At 35.6% G+C, this 15,015-nt stretch overlaps 1 pseudogene; it reads right to left on the bottom strand.

Annotated features, from left to right (window-relative positions):
• Nucleotides 1-3,909: 3,909 nt before the first annotated feature.
• Nucleotides 3,910-15,015, bottom strand: part of LOC119189208 — a 13,399-nt pseudogene continuing 2,293 nt past the window's right edge.

Here is a 15,015-nt window from a genome sequence, read left to right as displayed (position 1 = left end):
GATTAAGTGGGTAATATTTTGAATCCTGAATGTAGTAATCTTTGGAAGTCAAACGTTTTTTATTCATATCTCGATTTAGATTTGTATCGATTAATTACAAATATTCGAATTAAAACTGTTGGTAGGACATCAATCTAGTACCCGAATTCTGCCGTTTCTTGAATATAAAACTACGATTTCAGTGCCTTGGTAGTTGATTGACCCTTCCAATAGACTTATGCGTAGCAGCTATTATTATTTGTACGATAAAGATAACTCAATACTTTTTATGTTCGATTATAACTATTGTAATTTGTATTATTATGCAGCTGTTGCTAACACGTTCTTTTTCTATAATGGACTGGGCTATCCAGCTTTTTGTCTGTTTTTTTCCTGTAATGGACTGGGCTATCCAGCTTTTTGTCTGTTGTTTTCCTATAATGGGCTGGGCTATCCAGTTTTAAGTATGTTTTTCCTATAATGGACTGGGTTATCCAGCTTTTAGTCTGTTTTCCTATAATGGACTGGGCTATCCAGCTGTTAAAAGACAGAAAATTGTGAAAGATAAATCGATACCGCTGCATAAATACACAAGACGTTTTCCGGGCAACAAACGGCGATGCTTTATTGCTTAATGTGCCATCTATGATAATAAAAAGATAATGTGCTTGTAACGTGCCATCTCGAGTTGGCCGTAGTTATTCCAACAATAATTTGTTGATATACATTGCACGAATTGTTTTGTCGCGAGCCATTGGTTCGCCATCTTTGATCGAAGCTATAGAAAAGAGACAGGTTTCGGTGGCATGCTCGCTTTGTCTCCTTCTATAGTGCGATCTTTAGTGCGGGTATTCCTCAGTCCACTCTCTGTCTATGGTTTTGTTTCAGTTGCATCATTTTAGTCTCTGTAATAACTATTATTTTGGTCCTTCGAGATATAAATGTATAATCTTTGTTTTATGTGAAAACTAATTACATTCATAGACTATGTATGATAATACAATGCTTTTAAATTATCAGTGGTATTAGAAATGGCGTCTTGTTTCTGAGGTATAAGAAAAAATCATTTGACAATAAACACTAGCTAATTTGTTTTTTACTTGATTTAGTGAGGAGTCAAGTATGAAATTTTAGTTCTCTCCTTTAATTTTTGGAAGATCTCTTGAGATGTTCTTTTTTTTTTTAAACGTAAAGTTACATATTATCTATCTCCCTTAACTCAGTCAATTTAAAGTTTAAAATGAGAAAATATCTTTTGCAAAAATATGAAATATCATCTGCTGTTATGTTCATTTATAAGGCTAACGTAATGAAGTATGTCGCATTACGCATACAAAATAAATGACTTGACTAAGATGAACTTCATTTTTTGTAATCGTTTATATAATTGTATACCCATATTCAATTGAAGTAATAATGCGGCATAACTAACTTGGTACATTCACATTGTTTTTTTCAGTATGGGTACAGTTATTTTGTTATAAGCCATCGTTAGTTCTGCTATCGACCGATAGAGGCGCACGTTACTACAAAAATCATACGAAATTAAACGAGTCGAAAGAGAAACTTGTAGAAAAATTACGTGCATAAATATTGTTTGGTTATATTGTAAATTGATGTATAAAATTATTTTTATGTACATATGTTTGTGTGTCTCGTTCTAAAGACTATTCAATGTATCGAACAATGTACTCTATCGTTTGCCACATAGTGTATGCTTTTATATTTTGTAAATTATAAACCATTTTGTTTATTTATGCTAGTTGAGCTTTAATAAATCATATTTTATTACACGTTTTATTGGTGTTTTATTAATAATATTTTTTCCCCGTCTTTGCAGAATTTTTCTTTGATGCTCCGCTCCTATTGGTCAAATCATACCGATAAATGGGCTATCCAACTCTAAAAGATTTTTCAATTCGACCCAGTAGTTCCTGAGATAAGCGCGTTTAAACAAACAAACAAACTCAATATTTTCCAGTACAAACTTGTGAGGTTTGTCACATTTGTAGGTTAAAAATTCCCTTTATGTCACTCGATTGAATAGCAGTCGAAATTTGGTGATTTTTTTGCAGAACACACTTCACGCATCATCTGGCCGGTGTATTGGTTCAAAACCGGGGTATTGAAATGACATTTCATATTCCACGAAGTTATACCGATAGTAAACTCAGAAGAGTATTACTTCAATGTCTAGTCAACACTAACCGCATTGCATTGGTGTTATGGAGCCAAATTAATTTAGAATTACAGCATATAAAAGTCAAATAGTGCTTATTGTAAGCGGCGTTCAGCATTTTTTAGGGGGGGCAGCAAAAATGCCTAAAAATAAATTTACTTTTCTCATTGTGCCAATGTCTAGGGGAGGTAGGTGTGAGTTATTTGTTTTGTTAAAATGGCGGCAACTAGATTGCTCAGTGCGTATATTTATTTTAAACATGAAATTATTAACCCACATAATTATTAACTATATTATGTAGCACGACCACAAAGGTTTTAAATAAAACTAAAAATCAATAGTAAAAAATTTATTGTAAATAAAATATATTGTACCCGATGTAACATAAAATATAATTCGTTTAGAATCATCTTATACTATTATTTACATACATTTATATACAATTAACACGATTCAACCTTCATTAAAATTCTGTTATAGGAATGGTTGAAAAATATCAATATATTGTTGAATGGTCGTTGTCATTTTTAATATAAAATGTGATGATTATGGAACATAGGGTAATGATCTAGATGTAACTATTCATATAAATGAATCATGTAATAAGTTCGAACAGTAATCTTAGTTTGTTAATGAAAAAGTCACCGATGGAAACTACTAAATTACTATGCAGTTCTGAACACCTATAAAGAGCTGTATTTTCAACGAAAACGATAAAAAATAATTTTAAATTGCAGTATTACGATCATTCTTTATTTCACGTAGTTTAAAAAAACAACTACATAATAATAGTAGTTTGTGATGTATGATCATGAGTCATAACTTAATTAAAATAATATTGTGATCTAAGTAAACTGATGATGTTATTTGATATGAAATCCTTATTATAATAAGTTTATGGTACATATTGCTGTGTGTATACTTATATCTCGATTTTTTATGATTCTTGACATTCAGTCCCGTAAAATAGGGTATACAATATGATATATCGATAAATTACTCGATATATAATATTATTAAACAAGAAGTATTAAAATGGTTCAAAGTCATGACGTCAACAAGTCTAGATGAATATAAAAGTGAAATGATATTTTGTGCGGTATTTCGAAATGGGTCCAAGTTATTTATAACTAACTTTGTTAGTGTGATGAGCGATCCAATTATTTTACTTTAACAATTGTATGAGAAACGTCTTCCTAATTATTACAATATATTTACAAGGGATAACTAGTTGAATCTCAAACGCGTCCATTAGTGTTACCAGGAAAAGAAAACGAGGGAAAAATATTAAAAAATACAATCAAATGGCATAAATTGTGAGATTGACACAAAATGAATATCACAAGTTGCTTCTCAGATTATATTGAATAACTACCTAAACTTAAGTAAAGAGTTGGTAGTGTCTGGTCGAGTAGCGAGTAGAGCCAATTAAACTACGTATTGCCAGAAGAAATTCCTGCTATTGCTGAGTAGATACAACATTCAGTTGACTGCAGCAAATAATAGCAAATAATTTAAACATTATAATTTTTTTATGCTGGGTCGGAAAATGATCCCACTGAACCTGATGGTAACTGCAGTGGGGTCCAGATAGAATTTCGACTGATGCCCCTCGGCAGTCAATACTATACAGGCCTGGGGCCTTATTCTCTATCCCGCACGTTATTTTGACAGTGTGTGTAACAAGCACGTAACACAACGCTTCATGTTTAGGACTATAGAAATTTGGCTTACAGAATACCATTCCACGCACATTTCTCGAAGATAACATGACACGGCCGCGTTACGCGTTTACACTATCATACAGAATAAGGGCCCTGTTGGAACAGGATTTCCACAGGCTGAACCTGGAACGCGACACACTTACATGGGCCACTATGGCGGGTTTTAACACCTTATGTAAGGGAGTCGCTATCCGCGCGGATATAAGCCAGCGAAATTACCACCATTAAACAATTTAGCAGTGAGTGAAGGCTTATGAATACTTTCATTAGTACCAACTCGATTAAAAATTGGAATCGGTTCATCCGTTTGGATGCTACGATGTCACAGACACACAGATTAAACTTATAACAACAACCTTTTATTTTCGTCAGGGTCTTTGAATCTTTATTTACAGAATAGCGTTACTCGACCAATTACTCATTACTCAAAAGATATAGAATAGAAAAGAGATGGAACGGAGAGCGAATCAGGCGGATTCTCGGTTACCGTACGAGCTGGCAATATTTATTCAAGATCGTAAAAATAATGTTAGGCCTAAAGCCAGCCAAATATTGGATAGTAAATACTCGAATTAATTACTTGCCGTATACCGACAGTAACCGCGTATCCGCTACATCATTAATAAAAGTACCCGTAGGACTATCACAACCCGTCAAGATATAAGAGTGACTAGTCCTGCAACTGGTTAACACTGAATCAATATCATTGGTTCTTAAAACAGAAACAAATCTACATTTGATATCATTTTTATAAAATATGTACAAATTTAACTACTGGCATAATGCACCCCTGTTTCCATTATTGTTCTAGCTCACAACACTTCACTAGGTCGGCGCCTCCTCTATTTGATCTAGACCATCTTTGTTGCCGTCTTGAGTCCTGTTTAGCAGAAAATCCAGGTCATTCGATATTTTATTTAGCATCCTATCCGTTTCCGGCGAGTCGTACGCTTTATTCCACTCTCTGTTCACCTGTTCGATGTCTGACTTGTCTTTCACTTCAATGGACGGTAGTGATGTACTTGAAGTTATTTTACTCTTCTTCAAACAACTTTTAATGGGGGGTGATGGCATTTTGGACACGTCTGGGTTTGACTGGACGCAGATGCTACAGCTCTCTTTGGAGGTGTCGAATCTCTTTTCGGTGTAAGGCTCGAAGTCTACGGAGCAGGTGAGGAGGGGTGCGGGGTCTCTTGGCGGAGGGGTGTTCAAGACGCCTAACTCAAGGCACACTCGGGCCATGTATTCGGGATGTGAGGGTGCGTGGGAGGCCACATGGGGGGCAGCGTGGGGGTTTGTATGGGGGGCCGTGTGAGGGATGAGGTCGCACACTGCGTGCGTGGTGACGTGCGAGTCGTAGCGGTGCGGGCTGAGTACCGAGTCCTTGTACTCGACGCAGCGGACAATGTCCGCGCGGCTGTCCGGAGTCGATTGTCGCCTGGGAAGTATAAGATTGAAGATGACAATAATTATGGTTAATTTGGTATTAATTTGTTGGTAAGGAGAAATGATTTATATCTATTTAGAAAAATAATATGGGTAGAACTGAATTTTATATTACCTATGCAATCTCGCTGGGCTCTCCAGACCAGGCGCTCGCCAATATGACGTCACAGGAGACACGGGTGACGAGGACGTCTCCAGAGCCCCGACGCCGCCTCTGCTCTCTACTTCTCCACCTTGTTTTATGTATACTGGAATGAAACATAACGATTCATCAATTTTTGTTATTTATATTTTTTATGCCATGTAGGATTAGATTGGAATTGATTGATAACTCTCTTTTCAAAATTTGATGATTAAAATTCTTTCTCAAGCACTAATTTTAAATTTTTGATAAGAAATTATTTTTTTAACATAAAGCTGTATGGTTTGACTTCCTTTGTATGTTTACAGGTATAAAACTCTATATATAGCCATGTACTAACAGCTAAGTGAGGTATCGCCAGCGGGTTCGCTGCGCCAATCACGAGCGGGCGCGAGCGCGAGCACGCGCCGTGTGTACCGGATGCACTCCTCGTCGCGCACCACGTAGCACACCAGCATCGCCACACCCTGTAAGATGTATGCGCGTTTTAAAAATAGGCATTTATCGAAATGTAATGTTTGTTGAGTAAGGCGATTAATTTTAAGTAGAGGTATATAAATAAATTAGAATGTAGGGAAGATTGTATTTACATTGAAAGGTAAGAAGACGAAGAAAATGATGAGTAAGGAGGAGATGGGAACGCTAAAAATAAACTGATAAGATACGCACAAAAAGAATTGAATGACACGATGCAGCCCGAACACGAAGAATTAAAAAAATAAAGATAATAATAGATTTAAAGATTAAAATAAAAAAAAATAGACATGTTAAGTCAAGCTTCCACATTCGAGTAAAATTTAAGAAATATGATAACTTGGATACATACGTTTGCAAGTGCGGCGACGGAGAGCGCAGCCACGTGCAGCAGCCGCTGTTCTCCAGGTTGCACGTACGCCACGCCTGCCGCTTGTGCCGCCGACGTCGTCACCAGCAGCACCAGCGTGTGCCGCACCACGCGACCCCTGCCATACAAACAAATACCTTAACAACATTAGACGATAACAACTTCACTCTATTTTTACAGTTTAACCAGATTGATATTATCAGGCATTCATTTATCAGGTACTGTGTAGTTAATAAATCAAGGCAGGTTATTTGATGGAACAGGTTATTTGATTAAACGTTAAGGCGAGTCCATCAAGAAATGTGATTTAGTGAAAATTAACCTGACAGGTAGATTGCCCTATCTGGATTCTAAAAGGAAGACTTTCAGCAGGTGTATAAAGTGCAACTACATCGTGACATGGAGTGTCAGTAAGGGTAGACAGTACCTGTCATTAAGATAGTTCCTCCTCTCAGTGGGCAACTTGTGTCTGACAGCCCTCAGCCGCAGGGCCGCGGTGAGCGCGAGCACGAGGCACAGCGCGGAGAAGCAGCGCGCCGCCCGCCGCGCACACCGCCGCCGCCGCCGCGCTCCACCTGCAGCGGCGCGCGTCGCCCCACACGCGCGCCGTCAGCCACGACAGCGTGCACACGCCTGCCAACAACACTGCATTTTACTATCAAGCATGGTTCGTGCAGCGGGTTGAGCACAACATTCTAGATGTTTCAAACTGCTTTTCAAGATTGTAAGTATGAGCTTTGTGATAAAAAATACTGTTAAGTTAATAAATAAAAATTAATAATAGTTTTGAACATAATGAACATGAAGTCTCTTTAGAGCCGTATATCCCTTCCTAGCCTAATGTTAATAAGCCCATGATAATTGATTTGGGATCCGGAACACAATTATGCCAGCGTGTATCAAATCGAATATACACTTAGAGATGTTGACAGTGGAATAAGACACTTTTACATCTTGTGTGTAGCGTTGTGGTGATGTACAATCAGCAAAGTTGGCGGTCGACCACCCTAAGGGTCAAAATAACTTGGCAAATTTGTTTTACTACGTTTGGGAGGCGGGGTTTGGGATCGATTGCATAGATCGATATCAGTCGTAAGTCTGCTGGCTACCTGCAATGACGTTACGTAACACTACCGAACCGCTGCTGAGTGTATAATAGAAAACGAAATTAAAATTGATGCGCGCACGTCTATGCTATGACGATAATTCCTATACTTGTAAGATGCATATCGTCGGCGTAAGGAACGTAATAACAAAAGTTTTATAGTTTGGAGACAATCGCGATTTACAGTGTTTATATTGTTAAATTTTTTGGCATTATTTTTTAATAAATAAGAAACGACATTATGTTAATTATTTTATATCATATTATATGCCTGATTACCTTCTTTTTAACTTTTAACAAACCAAACTTTATGTTGTATTAAAAAATAATCATTTTAAAGCAATTTCCGCCATATTTGTCACAACTATATTTTGTTAGTAAATTATGATTAGCTACTTTTTAAGCCGTTTTTTTAGTTTTCGGTCTCTTTAAACCCATAGTCTATAATTAATTTATTAAATAAATTCAATGACTACATAATATTATGATTGAATTTTGAATCGTAAAAATTTAAACTGTTCAGTTTATTCAATTCGTTCAATAATTCATATTATAATAATAAATCATAGTTAATAGATTTCATTATTTGAATTGTTATTTTATTTTATTTCAAAAACTTAGACGATAACATTTTATTCCAATCTCTGTATTTACAAATATTATGTATTAACATTAAAGTTAAAATAATTGACCTAAAATTATTAGCTTCTTGGAGATATTGTTTTTTATTTCCTCTTAATGATCTTTTTTTATCTTAAATATGAATAGTTTTTGAGTTAATAACGAAATACCTTTTTTTCATCCTAATTTGAACTATTTAACACCTTTTTGAAGTAGTTAATTGGACTATTTATCGATATGCAGCGATTATTATTTATTGAATTTGAGGCGAGTTTAAAGATTTTATGTGTAGGTGGTAATATGCTTTTATTAGAGTAATATTGAAAGGCCAACATTTTTATTGCTGCAGATGTTGTTTGAAAAGAATAAATATATCACATAAAAATGGTTTGTTAAAGAGCGCATTTTTATCAATGTTTGTATTGACACCGGTCTTACGTGGACGCATTTATCGTTAAACTGAGTCGATTGTTATGCTATTGAATTTAGAGGCATTTAAAGTTTTTATGCTTTTTTGAACATTTTATTTACTTTTAAAGGACATGTCCGTTTTTTGTATGGGCGCTGGTTTTATGTTTCGAATAAATTCCAACCAACCTCAAACTTATTGAATAATAATGTGCCAAAAATTAGTAACTTGGAGTCATTAAATAATAATTTTAGACCCTTCATTGATAAGAAAAATAAGAAAGAAAAGTCATGGCTGAGTAATTCATACAAATAATTTCACGATTCGTCAAAAGATATAACTACGTGTTTTTTTTTTTACATAAGTAAGTGTTATTATTATCATTTACGGATATAAAGGGAAAAATTTTAAAAATAAGAAAATTTGAAAAAAAAAATATTTGCAGTAAGTAATTATTTTCAGAGATAACTAAACAAGATTTTTGATTACTTAACTTTTTCGGGATGCCTTCCAAATGTAATAACGTTTATATTTTCAGAGTTCATTTAAAGTGTAATAATTAAAGTAAATATAATATTTTAAATCTCACAATCAAATCTTTCAAATAAAATGATTTATTTCAATAGGCTCGTTTTGTGAACCAGTCGATGAGGCTCACGCACATATCGCTACGATATATAATTATCAAAAGTTAAAATCGAATATAGTAGATAATATATTTGCAACACCAATAAATAATGAGATACACATGTAAAATGAAATTTCGTAGAAAGTCTATGTAAATAAAACACATTTTTTGTTACTTCAGTGATATGATTTAATTGTATTCATTACAAGTTTGATACGCTCAGCAGGCAGGTTGAGTAGAGTGTGCGCTCTGGATCGGTTGGCGATGAAGCTCTCATCCGCATCCTAGTGTATACATCGAGGGACAGTGGTTCTCTGTAATACAATTAAATTATATATTAATTACTAAAATCTATTATTCTAATAATATTTTAACGTAATGACTACAGTGCCAAAATAATAAAATTTATATGGGAGCAGAACGCCAGTGCGGCCGACACAAAATACGTGGGTCAAGTACGAAATAATCCAAATTAAGTAAAAAAATCAGCTCTGTTTTCCATAATTGCACACATTTTATTGAGATAAAAATCCCAAATTTGCATTAAATCGGATTGTAATTCTACTTTAATTCAGTGCTACATATTATGTAGTTGTAAAAGAAACAATAATAACAGAAACCTCTGGGTTAAACTGGGTGGGACTTAAACGTCTATAAGCGGATCTTACAAACGCGCCGACATAGTTACTCTAGTTAAGTAGTGGTAATATGATTTCTTACTCTAGTAAGAAATCATATTACCACTACTTAAAATCTTTAAACTCGTCTAAATTCAATAAACAATGGACGCCGCTTTCCGATAAATGCGTCGACATGGAACCGGGGTTAACAAAACATAAAAAATGTCGTCCACTAACAAAGACCTTTTTATGTGAAATCTTTACACTTTTTAAAGTGCACATGTGCAGCAATAAAAATGTTGGCTATGCAATATTACTGTAATAAAAAGAAATTATCGCCTATCCATAAATTATTTATACTCGTCTATATTTTTGGCATTAAATAAAAATTATTAATAAAGGAGATAGAATTTCGGGCGTCTTCTTCTTTAAATTGGAAATTTCCTCCCTATTTCTTATTTTTTAAGTTATCGAAGAACCTCTTTATCCCTGTTAATAACAATTGTATTTTTTAAGCGCCAATGAACACTAAAGATTATTTTTCTAGACGTCATGTTATCCAAATCGAATGAGCTATCACTCATATTTTTGGATCTTTATAATACATAAATTGACACCTTTTTGAGCTTATTGACTGGACTAAAAGGCTTACCGGCCTGTCTCAATATATTCCCAACATTAAATTAGAGTTTACTATTAAAAGTTGACGGTAAAAGTTACGCTTAATGCTACTGCTGTTTCAATATCGAAAACTCTGAATTTTTAACTGAGATCAAGAAAAGATAGGTAACACCTATAAGTATAGTGAGTATAACCGTCGAAGTAGTTTATTTTTGCATTGAGTACTTTTAAGTTTTCCAATTATATTTCTTTTCAATATTTTGACATTTGATTATTCGTAAAGCAACTTAAATAACATACTACATAGATTACTACAAGTATGATCAATAGCACTATGTTAATTTTTGGCAAAAACACACAATGACTAATGATATTTGACCCTACGATAGATAGGATAACTTAAGGATTAATTTAAAATATAATAAGTAGCATATTTAAGTCTGTTTTACACAATTAAAGGAATAAGTATTCATCAAAACTCAATAATATTATAATTATATTTAAAAGAGCTTAAAAAGGTGGTCTATGTTGGCTTTAAATATAATTAATTATGATGACCAATAATTAAAAAAGCCATAAACCGCGATTTTCTCAAAACTGCAAAATTTTAATTATTAGTTCTCTGCCCTGACGATATTTTTTGCCACGCATATTAACGTCCACTAGTTAAAATTAATATTAAAATATTATATAGTATAGTATGACTGATTTACTTACTGTAATATTTAATTCCCGGAATATATAATCCATGGTGCAGTAGTCACATGACGGGTCGGCGACTAAGTAATTAAGAGTCCAGTAAACGAACATAAGTCTACGTAGTGGCAAGATATCGGTGTCCGTAAACGAAAAATAATTATGAGCAAAATACTACTGGTACTCAATAGTTGCGTGCGCGTCGTCAATCAGTAAAATACAACTAAAGTAAACAATAATAGTTATCTGCTGTTCCTTTCGCACATCTCCAAAACTGTCGTAATTGGTGAAATATGAGACAGGGGCGTGTCTAAATATCTCGGGACATTAGACCGGTCAAGCAAAATGTGTTTGGAAGTGTACTAGCACCAACTTGTCCGATTGTACATGCCATGACTATGTGAGGCCCAATATGAAGTGACTCCAAACGGACGGTAGAGGCTACGCACCTGCCAGCAGCGCGACGGAGGGCGCGCGCTGTGCGCGGCCGGCGAGCTCGGCCTGCAGCAGCAGCGGCTGCGCGCACAGCGCCGCGCACCCCGCGCACCAGCACGCCGCGCACACCCAGCCCAGCGTGCCTGGACACGCCCCTCCTCCTGTAATCAACACCAACACCTTTATAAGTTTCTAAACTTTCTACATTAATACATTATAACTCTAATGGATGCTTTTAGTTGTTAGCTGGTTTGGTTCCTGCGTCTAACTTTGCTCGAATGCCAGCGTTGATAATAATGGTTAGGTAAATTAATTTTATCCAAATTGAACTTCTGTTTTTTGTTTATGTCTCCCAGCTTTTGCTCGCTACTCTTTCCTACACTACTCCCTTAATATCCTGTCAAGCGATAAATCTCTAATTAATCTTCCTAGATTTTTAATCTTTATATATTTATCCGGTTTCATCGGTTCATCATCATCATATTCTCCATCTCGGTTATTAAGTTTATTTATAATAAAGATCTAATTAATAATGAGCTCATCATTTCAATAACTACCTGTCTAGTATCACATTCCAACAGCGCCAGCATAAGCGAGTGAGTGCCAGCCGTGGCAGCCTTCAACAGGATCGGCAATCGAGTCTTAGCTCCTGACGCCAATCCTAGGAGCTGCAACGCGGCCGCCGCCAAACACATCGCGCTGCCCAGACTAGCAGTGATCTTCACTACACCACGCAAGTCTTTCTCGGCGTCTGTCTGGGGAGTCAGGTTATTATGTAATTCCAAAATGGGGTAATTTGGAATTAGATTCTAATAATTTTGTTTTTCGCAATAAATTGGTAATATAACATGAATTTCAACTTCGTTTGGGAATTGTTTTTTCGGTATATTATTTACTGATCACAATAATTTTATCCACCTCATCAATCTGGAATATAACAGAATACTGATAAAATGTACATACGTTTAGTTGTTTTTTAACAGGTTAATTGGCTGCTATTTTAAATTACTTGATGATATGTATATTATTGAGTAAATTTGAGCAAGAAATTCTTTTAGCAAGAACTTAAAGGGGAAGGTGTTACAATCTTCTGTAAATGATCTATGATATTTAGTACGTGTCAACTTCTACCGCGTCCTACTGTAAACTACTTACAAGTGTGGACCTCGCTATAGTGAAAAGGGCATAAGTCCCGAGTCCCCTACATTTGCAGGACACGTGCGTCGGCTCCGGTATTCGAATCTCGCACGCCTTGGTCAGCCACGTCCTCGGCTCGGTTGGTGTGCGAAGACCGCACGCTAGTTTTTTTACTAAGTATATTTTTCATTTATTTTATTTTCAATATAAATTGTCTTTTTTTATATAAGCTAATTTAAGTAATAAATAAATATTCTCATGTACCTTGACTTATCATAAGTGCAACTATGTTCGTCTACGTGATGAATAAAGCATTTTTATTTTTTTTTATTTTTTTATTTTTTTATTTTTTTATATTCTATAAGGAAGTTCTGGAAGTCAATAAGAATCTATGGGTATATAATTTGTTGTTTTTATTTATTTAGTTGGTAAAGTGGTTATTTGGTTTTAATTGAAAGCAAAACTTATCAGAATCTATTTAGTTTTCTATTTTCCAATTACAAGAACTTATAACAAATTACCGACTCACCAACAGCGCTGTAATTCTTGACATGCGTGAACAGCAGTTTGACGGTATGCTGTAAAGCTTTGTCGACTCCTGGTCAGTAGCGAACAACTGCACTTGCTGCGACGACACCGAATACTCCATCTCGCGTCCCTGCCTGGAAGACGATTTACTATAAACAACGATATTTTGGAACGTTTAAAATAAAATATAAATGATACAGATAAAAAGAATACAAAAATTTATAATAATCATGACGATTTTAGTACACAGTGACCGTTGCATATTGGAAATAATGTCAATTGTATGGCTGTGATGGCTTCATATATAAAACAAACCAAAATAACGGCAAAACAATTGTACATTTATCGATTTCAACATTAAGTTGATAAAGAAATGAACAATGGAATAATTTTAAATACATAATTTCTTTATTGTAGGAAGGTCAACAAACCTATAGGTGCAGAAAATAAATAACTTACTTGAACTCTATGGATCGTCTCAAAGAAGGCAGCCTTACGCCCAAATTATGATACAGCACAGATACCACTGATGCGTTGCCGGTCTTTGTCAGGGAGTTCTACTCCAGCAGAAGCCAGAATCCACTCCTCGGTACCGGTGAAGCTGGCCTGCCAAAGAAAATCATACGTGCTTAGGTCTTAAATAAGGTTTCGCTAGTTGCACAACTGGAAGAGAATATGACTCGGTAGTAAGAAACAAATTGAATTGACATGTATAGGTTATTTCATCTAGGAAGATACGCCCCACCACCTTTTAAGCGGTGATGTTAAGGGTAAAGGAACTAATCAAGCACTGTCCCCGACGTTATCCATTATGGTATGCGTGTGCACTATGCTTACAAGCAATGAGAGAAAGTAGTGGGGTGCATCTTCGTGGATGAAATGATCAATACCAACTAATTCAAAGGTATATTTTGAGATCGACGAGAATGAATATTTGTAAGTGATAATTAAGAGCCTTGGATTTTCAATTGTTATTGAGTATTTAGTTAAGATACATTACTTATATAAAATAATAAATAATAATATCGACCCTATAATAGATACGGTCCCACTGGTGGACACGGGCTTCCTCTACTACTGAAAGGGATTAGACCTTAGTCCACCACGCTGGCCTAGTGCATATTGGTAGACTTCAAACACTCAAAATTCCTATACAGAACATCTTTCTTTGATTTCCTTACGATCCTTTCTATATACGTCAGCAAGCCGGGTATATTAATGGTTTTATCGATATTACCTGCAGGTCGAAATGAGCCGCGTTGTCATCACGTGCCGGCTTCGTCTTCACTGTGAACTCGTGGTAGCGGATGTTCAGGTTGTCCCTCATGCCTGCTGTATTTGCTATAGCGTTTTGCAGCTCGTAGATTTTCTAAAATTGTTTATGGTTTTGATGAGTGTATTACGTAAAATTCATATTAAAATCACACACACATCACGCATTTATCCCTGAAGGGGTATGCAGAAGCGCAACCAGGGCACCCACTTTTCGCCAAGTGTGTTCCGTCTCATGATGTGATAGGGGGCGAGCCTATCGCCATAGCGGGCACAAATTAATTCGGTTGATTAATGTTGTTTGTATCTGTTTTCAACGTACGGTCACATTCCCATTTGATTTCTAACAAATAATTAAATAATTGACATTGTAAATAAAGTTAATGAAATAAAATCTGAGGTAAAAACAAAAAAAATAAACCTTTATGTTTGAACTCACTTCTTCATCCAAAAAAGCGTCAGGGTGTTTCAAGAGCGTGTCATATATCTTGAGCAGGTGATCACTGCTCTCGACCCTGTCTTTAGGCTGTCCAGCAGCAGAGAGCAGGTAGTTGAGCATCTCCTTGGTATGGTGGAGGGGCAGGGTGCCCTCCCCTGGATGTGAGGAGTGAACGCAAGACCGCTCCGTG

Source organism: Manduca sexta, chromosome 13 (assembly GCF_014839805.1).
Source record: "Manduca sexta isolate Smith_Timp_Sample1 chromosome 13, JHU_Msex_v1.0, whole genome shotgun sequence".
Taxonomy (NCBI): domain Eukaryota; kingdom Metazoa; phylum Arthropoda; class Insecta; order Lepidoptera; family Sphingidae; genus Manduca; species Manduca sexta.
The sequence above is the reverse complement of the archived record's forward strand: the minus strand, read 5'-3'. Positions and strand labels throughout refer to the sequence as shown.